General features: G+C 43.6%; 1 protein-coding gene across 1 annotated transcript in view; it reads left to right on the top strand.

The window, feature by feature from the left end:
- The first annotated feature begins 5,451 nt into the window (after positions 1 to 5,451).
- WASF3 (WASP family member 3) overlaps positions 5,452 to 10,321 on the top strand; it is a 64,597-nt gene continuing 59,727 nt past the window's right edge. The window contains exon 1 of the mRNA XM_041487337.1: positions 5,452 to 5,500. The gene's annotated coding sequence lies outside the window, so the exon portion shown is untranslated. The remainder of the gene's footprint in view (positions 5,501 to 10,321) is intronic.

The following is a 10,321-nucleotide window of genomic DNA, read 5'->3' as shown; positions in this document are numbered from 1 at the left end:
TTACATCTCAGCTTCTTCCACTCTGGGAAACCAGATGCCAAGTCCACTGGGCAAGCTTAACTGGTGATTCTACTGTGTCTAGAAAGTGGGGACAGGGAGCTGGAGAGATGCATCTCAATTGGAAAATAAACTCCTTGGTCAAGCTGCTGGAAGGAGAGAGTCTCATTGGCCTTGTGTCACTCCCCTGTCACATAACAGGATATAACAGCTCACTTGTCACAACACTCCTAAGAGGAAGCTGTTTACAGTGGGACAGGGAAAGTTCAGAAGCATTTTGTACTCACTGTTGTGCATCCTTGTACACATGGTCATTTGATCCCTGCCATCTAAATGGCTGTGCATAAAAAGAAGCTGATACTTGTGAGGCAGACACTGAGATCAGTAATCAGGGTGCTCCCATGACAGCTTTATTCCCATGAGATACGTATGGTTGAAAAGGATGGATTTTATATTTTTTCTATTTTTATTCATTTTTACTGTACTACTCATGTTTGTTTACTCTGTAAGATTCCTCTTAACAATTCCAGGATATGCCAGAAGCATATTTTTTATTGGCACCTGCTATGATTTTTAAAATTTAATTTAAAAAAAGAAAAATAATTTAACATAACTCATCCTTTCATCACAGCCATCTCCTTCATTATTCCTCCCTCACCTTACCTCACATACTAGACTGCAGCTGATATCTGTCCAAAGTGGGATGCCACTGGGACATTCCAAGGTTTTGAACAAGCTTGGGTTTGGCCCTGCAGTTTTGGGCATCCATGTGTCATTCAAAATACTTTCATATCTAAGGCAAATCACAGGGGTTCAAAAATAAGACAAAGCCATTTCTTGTTCAGACAGCTTATCTTCACTCTGTCCCCTTGACTTTCCCAAAGTCAGAGATGGTAATGGAGTACAACACTGAGGCACTCACTCTTTTCTATGGATGAGAAGAGAGATTTCTAAGGGGCCCTAAGGGACCTAGATGATAACCTCTTGCTGAAAGTCAGTGGGAAATGGATGGTTGCAATCTCTGTTGGTAAACTTTACCCTTGAGAGAGACAAGAGGGACAGACAAATAGGATGGAGTGAGTCTACCAGTAACTATTGGACATCAGGCTGGGAGCAATCCAACACAGTTATCATGAATCTTTCAATATCCATGTCTGTTTATGGGCTTAGTAGAGTGAGAAAGCAGCTAGGGACTTCCCAGAACACTGCATAAATCCTTTGACACTGAACAATATGTTATTCCTTACCCTTTTATTTTTTCTCCAAGAAGCCCATTTTTACCTATATAAGAGATTTCTTGTGACATTACACCCCTGCTGTGATTGGTGGTCATAACACAAGGAGGCACAGAAGTTTAGGAAAGGACTGCTGGGCTTGTAAAAAGCTATAGTGAATCCAGCCAGGAGGGGAAAAAAAAAAAAAAAAGCACATCTTTAGTTGATGGGAAAGTGTTTGTTACAGTACTCTTTGAAACATTTCACACTGTCCTGTTTGCAGAAACCAAACTTTCCTTGTGACCTTCCCTTCCCCTTAATAGTCACCCTGGTTCCCAATTTTTAGTTCCATCCCATCAGTCCTAGCTGTGCCACGCTAAATCGACACTGGACTACTAACTATAGCTTTCTGCATATAATTTTTAAATCTCTCAGGGAACTTGGCATCATGTCTTTCCTGTGTTTATTTTTATAAAGGGAGCTTGTTCAACTGGCAATGCTGTAAAACCATTAAGAGAGTCTATCCACTCCTGCTATAGATCACCAGTCCTTGCTTCATAGGATATCCTGCTACACTGCCCTCCCAAAATGTCAGGGGCAGCAAAGAAAAACGAGTGCTTTGCATAGCAAATAGCTTTTATGACTTACAGTTAATGGACCTTACTATTAATTGGCAGAATTACAACTCCTGTTTAGTTGATGAAAGTAGCTGTCTTGAAAAGTTATTAGGCTTCCTTTTGTTCTTGCTTCCCTGCGTTTTTTTTTTCTCAAGATTGATTACACAGTGACTCTTTGAACTTACATTGAATGTTTCCTTTGAGGATCTGCTTGCTTCTTGGTTTCATATTCTTTGTTAGTCTTTCAGAATTCCAGCAATCCAGGGATAGTAGAAGGAAAACAATAAAGAAAAAGCAAAATAATTAATAGTGTCAGGAAAGTATTCCTGAAAAATGTGAGTCATGTGGTAATATCAATAACACTGAAAATATGAATAGTAGGAGAAATACATATGCAGCCTTATCAAGGCTAAACAGTTTTGTGAAAAAGGAAAATAAACTCCATTAACAGGGACGTAGAAATTCATAGAGCATCTTAGGTTGTGCAGTGTCTGTATCTGCTGGATATCCTAAATCAATTACTTCAGTCAAGACATGGTTCCCTTTCTCTGGGGTGAGGCTGGGGATGGAGGGAAAGCAATTTATTTCAAAAGCTGATTCAGCAAGAAACTCTGCAGGGGCCTATCAATGTACCATTAATAATCAGAGATGTTGTAATGATTATCAGTGGCGTTGTAAATCATTTGCACAACACTATTTATTTTAACATTATTCAGCAATTTTTTGTTTCCTGAAAGACAAAAAGGTTTTCATATAATGAAATACACTCTCCAGCAGGAAGCAACAAGCTGTATAACAGGCTTTCAAAATACTGTTTCTTCTTATGCTGTATCTTTTTTTGTGTGTGTGTGAAATCAACTATTCAAGAAGAAGAGGTCCTTATAAACTTGATCTAAACCAGTGATATTATATGCAGACATTAAGAAAATGTCATGCTCACTTCCACTAACCCATCTTGGTTTCAGTGCCCAATAACCCTCCCTTTTCATTACCCTCTGAAGTCTGGTTCTTCCTTCAAGTGAAATTAATAGAAGATCAATCCTGGATATCTCTTGGCGTGCCAGCCCAAACCTCTATTTACTGCATTCAGAGGGCTTTTCTGAAGAATGATTTAACTTAAAAATAATATTGGTTCATACAAATGCTGATTCAATTATTCCTTGCATTTAATTTAACCACCTTTCTTTTTCTCTTAATGAAAACTCAATACCTATTCAACACAAATTGTTTGGCAGATTTGCCTTATTTGCAAATTCAAAAGCAAGGTCAAAGCAGCAGTAATAAAGCTGTGCCTGAGTTCCTTTCTTACAAGATCTAGATGTTATTAGAAAGGGCATTAAAAATGTCATGAATACAGAGGAGAAAAATGAAAGCTAAGAAGTAATCCAGGAGACTGGGAAGCAGCCAGAAAGAAATAAATGTTAATTAATACCTTGCATCTCACAGGCTACTTACTTGTATTGATGGAGTAGAAAAAAAGTACTGGTAGAGATAGGTCTGTTTGAAATTAATATTTTTAAAACCTCAAGATCCCATTTTCAGCATGAAAAAAGAACCACTGAATGAGCATGAGTGCAGCTGTATTTTAACAATAGCAAGTAATTTTCCTTCTGTTTTGTTTTACAGTCTTTGAAGAGTTTCCACTTGCTGCATATGTGTTTCAGGAAAAATACTCTTTTTTTGGATAGAGAATGAATTTTTCTGAAAACCTTGAGACTATTTTGCTTTTAGGATTTTTGTCCCACAAAGCCCTTATGCTGAGTAAAAAGCCTGCTGCTTCCTTCTTTTAGGGTTATGTTACTTAAAGATTTCTTTTCTGTTTACTTTGCTAGTGATCATAAAACTGTCACCATCAGCAGTTCAAAGCTGGCTTGCTGCTTTTTGCCGTGCAACCTGGAGTGATTACAGCACAGCAGTGGTTCTCAGCTGTTGCTTCTTACCACGACTGACACAAATACCTCAAATACAAATATTTTTTTCTGAGAATTATAGGAATCCCACATATTGAGGTTTTGTGGGTTTTTTGTGTGTTTTTTGTTTGTTTGGTTGGTTTTTTTGCCTTGTGTGTGTGTGTGTTGTTTTTTTTTTTTTTTTTTTTTTTTTGTGAAAAGGAGGTGTTTCTGAACGTGCAACTTTGCTGTAAGGCAAGATGTGGGTAAGTGAAGTGGTTCAACTGAGTTGAGTTCAGTAAACTTTTGGTTGCTAATTGACTGGAGATGGTGTTTAAAAAACTCTACTTTCAGCTGTGATTATTTTTATTGACTAAACAGTATTTATTTAATATGACTCCAGAGAGAGTGGCTGCCCCTTCAGCTTTCCACAGCCTGAGACACCACTGCCTTGCCGCTCCTCGGGGTCCAAGTGCCTGCAGCCCGAGCCCCCATGGATGAGGGCAGGCTGCTGAGCTGCTTACATCGGCTGCTACCCATCATCGCCTGCTCCTCCTCTGCAGAGCTTTATTCCATGATCACGGGGGTCTTCCTGACCTTTTTGTCCCATATAAAGGCCAAGCAGAGACTCTGTCGATCTGGATAGCCTGCTGAAAGGGGCAGAGCAGCTGGTCGTCACCTTCATGAGCTCGCTGGTTTTGGGTGCCCTGTGCTTGCTATCATTAGTTATTGAAGCCGCCCGGCCATTTAAGTTGTTCTACCCACCCTGCCCCTCCAAAATCTGATTCACGTGATACTACTTTTTTCCTAAAGGCTTTGCGGCGCCTAACAAAAGCCCCCGCGACAGGGATAACCACAAAGGCCGGCAACTCAGGCCCGGCTGGAAGGGGCACATCGCTGGGGCCCGGTCGGCAGCTGCAGCGCCCGCAGTGCACCTGCCCAGCGGGGCGAGAGCCCGTCTGGATAAACATGGATCCCGTGGGGGCCCGGATGCCCAGGAGCTGGATTCAGCGGAATTGGGTCGCAAGGGCAAGAAAAGGGCAGCGGGGGTGGGCGTGCTTGTGGCAGTCGGGAACGAGGGCAGAAGCGCCGCAGAGGCCTCTTGCGGGCAGAAAAGGGGCCGGGGCGGTGCGTGGATGACAGCACAGACCCCGCGGGAGACGTGGGGGAGGCGCCAGATGGCCTCGGGGACTGCGAGGGACTGGGCACCGCTGTCCCGCAGCCGGGGCCGGGCGGGGAAGGGGCGGCTCGGGCACTGAGGGGAAAGGCAGCTGCTCCCGAGGGGCACGTGGGTCTCGGGGGCTGTCAGGGAGCCCCAGGGCCGCCGCCACACCCTGGGCGCTTGGGCGGCCTCACGGGGCCAGGCGGGATCCAGACCGGGCCGGGCAGGGGCCGAAGCGGCGGGCATCGGCCCGCCGGCCGGGAGAGAGATGAAAGGATGCAGGGAAGGAGGGATGGATGAGGGAGGGAGGAGGGACAGAATCGCCATCCCTCGCGCCCGGCCACTCGCCAGCCCCAGGTAGGGGTCGCTGATTGACAGCTGACACCGCCCCCCCGGCACTCTCATTAGTCGCTCCCCACGCCGATCAGCGCTCAGCGCCGCCGGGACCTGCTTCCCATTGGCGGGCTCCGCCCCCCCCCGGGCAGGAATCATAAGGGCGGCGAGGGGGCGGGGCCCGCGGCTGAGGGGCGGGGTTGCAGCGGCTTAGCCCGCGAAGGCGGCGGCGGCTGGAGCGCTGGAACGGCGGCGGCTGGAGCGGGATGGGACGGAACGCGGCGCCAGGTGGGTGCGGGGCTCCGCTCCAGCCCCTCGTAGCCACTGTGCAGGGAGGGCAGGAGGGCGGGCGGCGGCTCTCACAGGGTCCTTTCCCCGCCTGCGAGGAGCGCGGAGAGGGAGCAGCCGCTTTTTAGCGGTCTCCAGCCCGCGGGGATAATCCCGGCGCTGCCCTGCGGGAGCCCCCTTTCTCCTCCCGGCCACGGCGGGGGCGCCGGTGGGTCACTCGGGAGCTGCTGTCTGTGCTCCGCTGGCCAGAGCTGAGCTGCCCGTTCTCGGGCCCGCTCGCCTCAGCTTTGTTCCGAGTCCTCCGCCGGCCTCGGCCCCTCGCCGGTCCCCGGAGCCGCGGGCGCGTTCCCCTTCCCCCCGCGCTCTCGGGGGGAGGCTGCGGAGCCCTCCGTGCGTGGGGTCGGGGACGGGCCCCCGAAGTGTTGCCCGTGTTGCCCGCAGCGCTCCGCTCGGGCAGCGGCAGCGCGGCGCCCTTTGCCTCAGCCGCCCGCGCCGGGGCTCGTTCCCCGCTCGTGCTCGCCCCCAGAGCGGCCCCGCGGCACCGCCGGCGCTTTCTGGTGTCCAGCGCTCTTCAAGTGTTTAAGAAATAATCGTCTTTGGCTTTGAAGGGCGCTGGGAGTCCTTGACAGCTCGGTAAGTTTTAAACCCTTCCTGTGTGTACCACGTTTGGGGTTTTTTTAATTTTTTTTTTTTAATTTTTTTTTTTTTTTTTTTTTTTCCTACTTGGCTCTTAAGTAAATGTGTCGCTGAGAAGAAGCCTGGAGTCTGAGTGAGTGCAGGCTTGCGAAGACAGGGATTTATCTGAACTGCTCAATGTCTAGCACTGACCTAAAACCAGTTAAAAATGCTTTGTTTATTCTCTTTCTTTCTGATATAGTTCAGTATTCGCTGCAGATAACAGGAGAAGGGCTGATAGTTTTAGGCTGAGCAGTAATCTGTGAAGTGGGGCCAGTACTTGAGTGATTGGATGCAGTTGTGAGATTCCTTGATAGAAAACACTTCAAAGCACAAATGGTGTAGTGTGTGTGCTGTTTGTGCAGGAATAGGAAAAAGCTGTAGTTCTTTGTGCCTCTTTTGTAAACTGCAGAGAATGAGGGGATAGTATTCCTATTAGAAAAAGATGGGGGCAAATGATGAAAGCAGCCAGGAACTTCATGAAACTTCAAATCTGGGGATGAGGAGGTTGTTTTTTCTTGCCTATCATGCAAGACTGGCCTTTTTTTTAAAACTTGACTTAGGGAATCAAAAAATATTACATTTAGAGGAGACAGACTGTTGTTTTGACTTTGGCTGATACAGTATTTTCCATAAACTAATAGCGAGTGTACTTGAAGGGAGGAATGAAGTAATGGAATAAGGCTGCAGTTCTTATCCTCCGGTAGGCTGTCCCACACTACAGTGCTCTGTAGTCAGATACGAAGTTATGTGGCCTCTAATACATGGAGGCTGACTTGATACAAAATAATTACGATGCAGTAGTGCTCAAGCTGGAAATCTTTGAAAGTTACGTGGTTACAGTGCTTGCAAACTTCAGTGATTGAAGATTAAACTCTGTGTTTGAGCCGTGGAACTGAGCTTTGTCAGTTGTTATGCTACGGCTTTTTGCCTTTTAAGTTCTCATCAGAAGAAAATATGCTAAGATGGAAGGACAGTTATCTGCCCACGGGCCCCAAGTCATTCTTAGTAAGAATTAGGATGTTTTATCTGTAGCTATTCATTTGAGACTAGGACCATACTATGTTTCCCTTAAGTGATGTGGAAACTTGACTTGTTTCCAGCTGAATTCTAGGGATGAGTTGTGCAAAGCAAACTTTTTCTGTCCCTTGCTGGAAGATTAGTCTTGTGTTTATATAGCTAGCGGCAGTATGAATGGAGTTATTAGGCAGTGAACACAGAGGTTTTGTTGTACATGAAATAATGTATAATTGAGCCAGTCCTCTTCTCGTTTTCCATGGCTATTTTCCTCAAATAAAGAGAAAATAGAAAACATTTTTTTTATCAGATACTGAAACAATAGTCCTGATTATACTCAATAGTTACAGAAATTGAATAGTCTTTGTTAATCTTCCTATTTTTCCATGGAAGTATTAAAAATTACTTTACATGCCAGAAATAGAATTGCTTGTGCTTTAAAAAGGTATTTTCATAACAGGAATGAGTTACTGTGGCTTCATGTTTTATTTATATGGTATAACATATGACATGTCATAGTTAATAACAGCATAAACCTGTTTTGTCTTTCAGTATATACCTTATGTGCAAAACATGCCTCAAGGGATCATGATTTTAGGAGTAGCAATATAAACTCCTAGTATGTCAGCTACTCTTTAGTGTGCCTACTTTAGCTCAGGTTTATTTACTTTATTCTTCAATGAGAAGGTACATGCCATTTATTTTTCTGAACCAAGAATAACACTGTCTGTGGGCATTATTGCTGCATGGAGGAAGGAGAAAGAAAAGCCATCATTTGACAGATGATAGTGTTTTGAAGTGTCTTATAAAGTGATGAGAAGGACAGGGTTTCTGGAAAGCTAACCAAACCAGAGCAGATACTTTGGTGAAGAATTCCAGAAGAGCTGATGGTAGTTGAGTGTTTCCATCACTGTATCAGTGTGACCTGGACATGAATTAGCTTTCATGCCTTTGCAAGTCTTTGTTTTTTGATTAAACTTCCTGCATGAGCAGTCACATATTCGTGTACTCTTTGTTCTTTTGAGCAGTCTCAGAGCACTGTCTTCCAGAGTTCTCTTGAGTGCTTTGTGTGAGGAAGAAGCAAAAAATACTGCTGCAGGTAATTTCAGTCTGCTCTTGCAGGCAGGCCTGTCTTTAGCTGATGTGTACTTAATGTTGTCTTGTAACTGCACTGCAGTCTTGTATAATACAACTCTGCTTGGACTTTTCCATTCAAATGGAATGTGTTATTACTTCCTGGTTCATGTGTGGCTCCAGTTAAAATTATTAGACAAGTTGTGGTCATTACTTTTGAATTGTTTTTATTTTATTTTTGCTTGCATAGGATCCTGAGCCACAGGCAGTGTATCACATGAATTGCACTGCTGGTGTAAGATACTGACCAGGCTGTGCGTGCCCAGTGGGTTATGATACTAAGTTTTGTTAATTATCTCAATAGCAGAAATACATTAGTATACAGTACTGATGGGGAGCAATTGGTTTTGTCAGGCTAATTTCTTAGTTCTCTAATCTTAATGGCATGCAGTGTGTGGAGATCATTGATAAGATCAGATTACAAATGTCTTCCAGTGTAGGATGTAACTGTACTTCGCCTTTGGAAGCTTCCCTGTACAAGGAGCATGATGAGTCACAGGCTGTCACTGCTTCTTCTCTTAAAAGAAAAGGTGGAGGTGGAGGGTGGCTATTAACTTCTCCCTATGGAAGGCTCACATACAGAATACCTGTAATCTAAGAAAAATTAGTGTGTCGGCTGAGAATTAAATTGAAGCATCTCAAGCCTTTGCTCTGTAGCAGAACTGCCACAGCACTTACATTCTCTCCGGAGAGCTTAGTCTGCCTTTAGAGGTAATAATGACAATAACCTCGAGTTACACCAGAATTATTTGTTACATTTTAACCAAATGTTTTCCTTCACATTTAAGTATTGTTTAGATCTAAGCCAACCTTTAATAAAAGTTGTTGAAATGTTGCATTGGGTTCTTTTCTTAACTGTAAAGCACAGTTGGTTTTTACCCCTCTTTTGGAAATTCAAATAACTGAAATATTTTTAGCTACTGATGGATGTGATTTCTTCTGCCACAATTTCTTCTTTCTTGGGAAGAAATTAAGAAATTTGTACAAACAGCTGGAGATCAAAATGGCAGCCTTTGTGCTGATTTAAGCTGCAAACTTGGAGCTTATCTTTGATTTCTTCATTTCTGGCAGGTGAGGTAGCTGGAGAATTATTTTGAAGACTTCTAAGTACACTGGTAAATATTTGTTGGATTTGCTGGTTTTTGTTTGTGTTAAGGATTTATAAGTGTCTGGAATTTCAACATATTGTGAATTAGTTTTTCTTTTCACGTACTGAAATATTCTGCTATTGAACTGATGGTGTTTTCTGCATCAAGAAATGACCCAGAATGTATGAAGATTTTTTTTTTTTTTGTGGACCTCCCAATTCAGCAGAATTTTAGTTACTCCTTCAAGATTCTTGGAGCTCCTTCCCATCTAACAAATATCATCTCTTTATTCTAACAGAGGTTTGGTAGCCAAATTCAGTGATAGGGAACAGCATGAGTTTCTACTGAGTATAAAGCATAGCATGCCACATTTATTAAATATATTGGTTTTGAGTATTCGTTATACTCATGTCACTTGCATGCTTGAACTGATTTACATTTTCAAGTATATGTTTTGGAAGCAGAAAAAATTAAGTGTTATTCAGTACTTCAGCTGATGGATCCCAGGTTTCTTGGGCATATTCACAGTGGCAAGCTACTTTGCTTGTAACAAGTAATAGTTGGAGAGCTTGTGTATGTAATGAGTGATGCATAATACATCAAAACATGCTAATAGTATCCAGTGAACATTGGAATTAATTTCTTGATGTTGGTTTTGAAATCCCATAGTTGAAAAGGTTGATATTGAGTGATGCTGAGGAAAGCCATTCATTTACTATGGACTTGGTGTTGTTGTAACAGAGCAACAGGCAGCTGTGGAGACTAATGTGCTAGAAGACAAGGCCTGCAAAGCTTGTTTTATTTTGAAACTTCAAACAGCCTTTGGAAACACTTCTTCAAGAAGTTCTTCTGCCTCATTACATGTGAATGGATAAATGAAGTTTGAACTTGTGAATTAGAAGGGGGG

The sequence above is a fragment of the Pyrgilauda ruficollis genome, unplaced genomic scaffold (assembly GCF_017590135.1).
Source record: "Pyrgilauda ruficollis isolate IOZ18807 unplaced genomic scaffold, ASM1759013v1 scaffold8, whole genome shotgun sequence".
In the NCBI taxonomy this organism is placed as follows: domain Eukaryota; kingdom Metazoa; phylum Chordata; class Aves; order Passeriformes; family Passeridae; genus Pyrgilauda; species Pyrgilauda ruficollis.
This window is presented reverse-complemented; position numbering and strand designations above follow the sequence as displayed.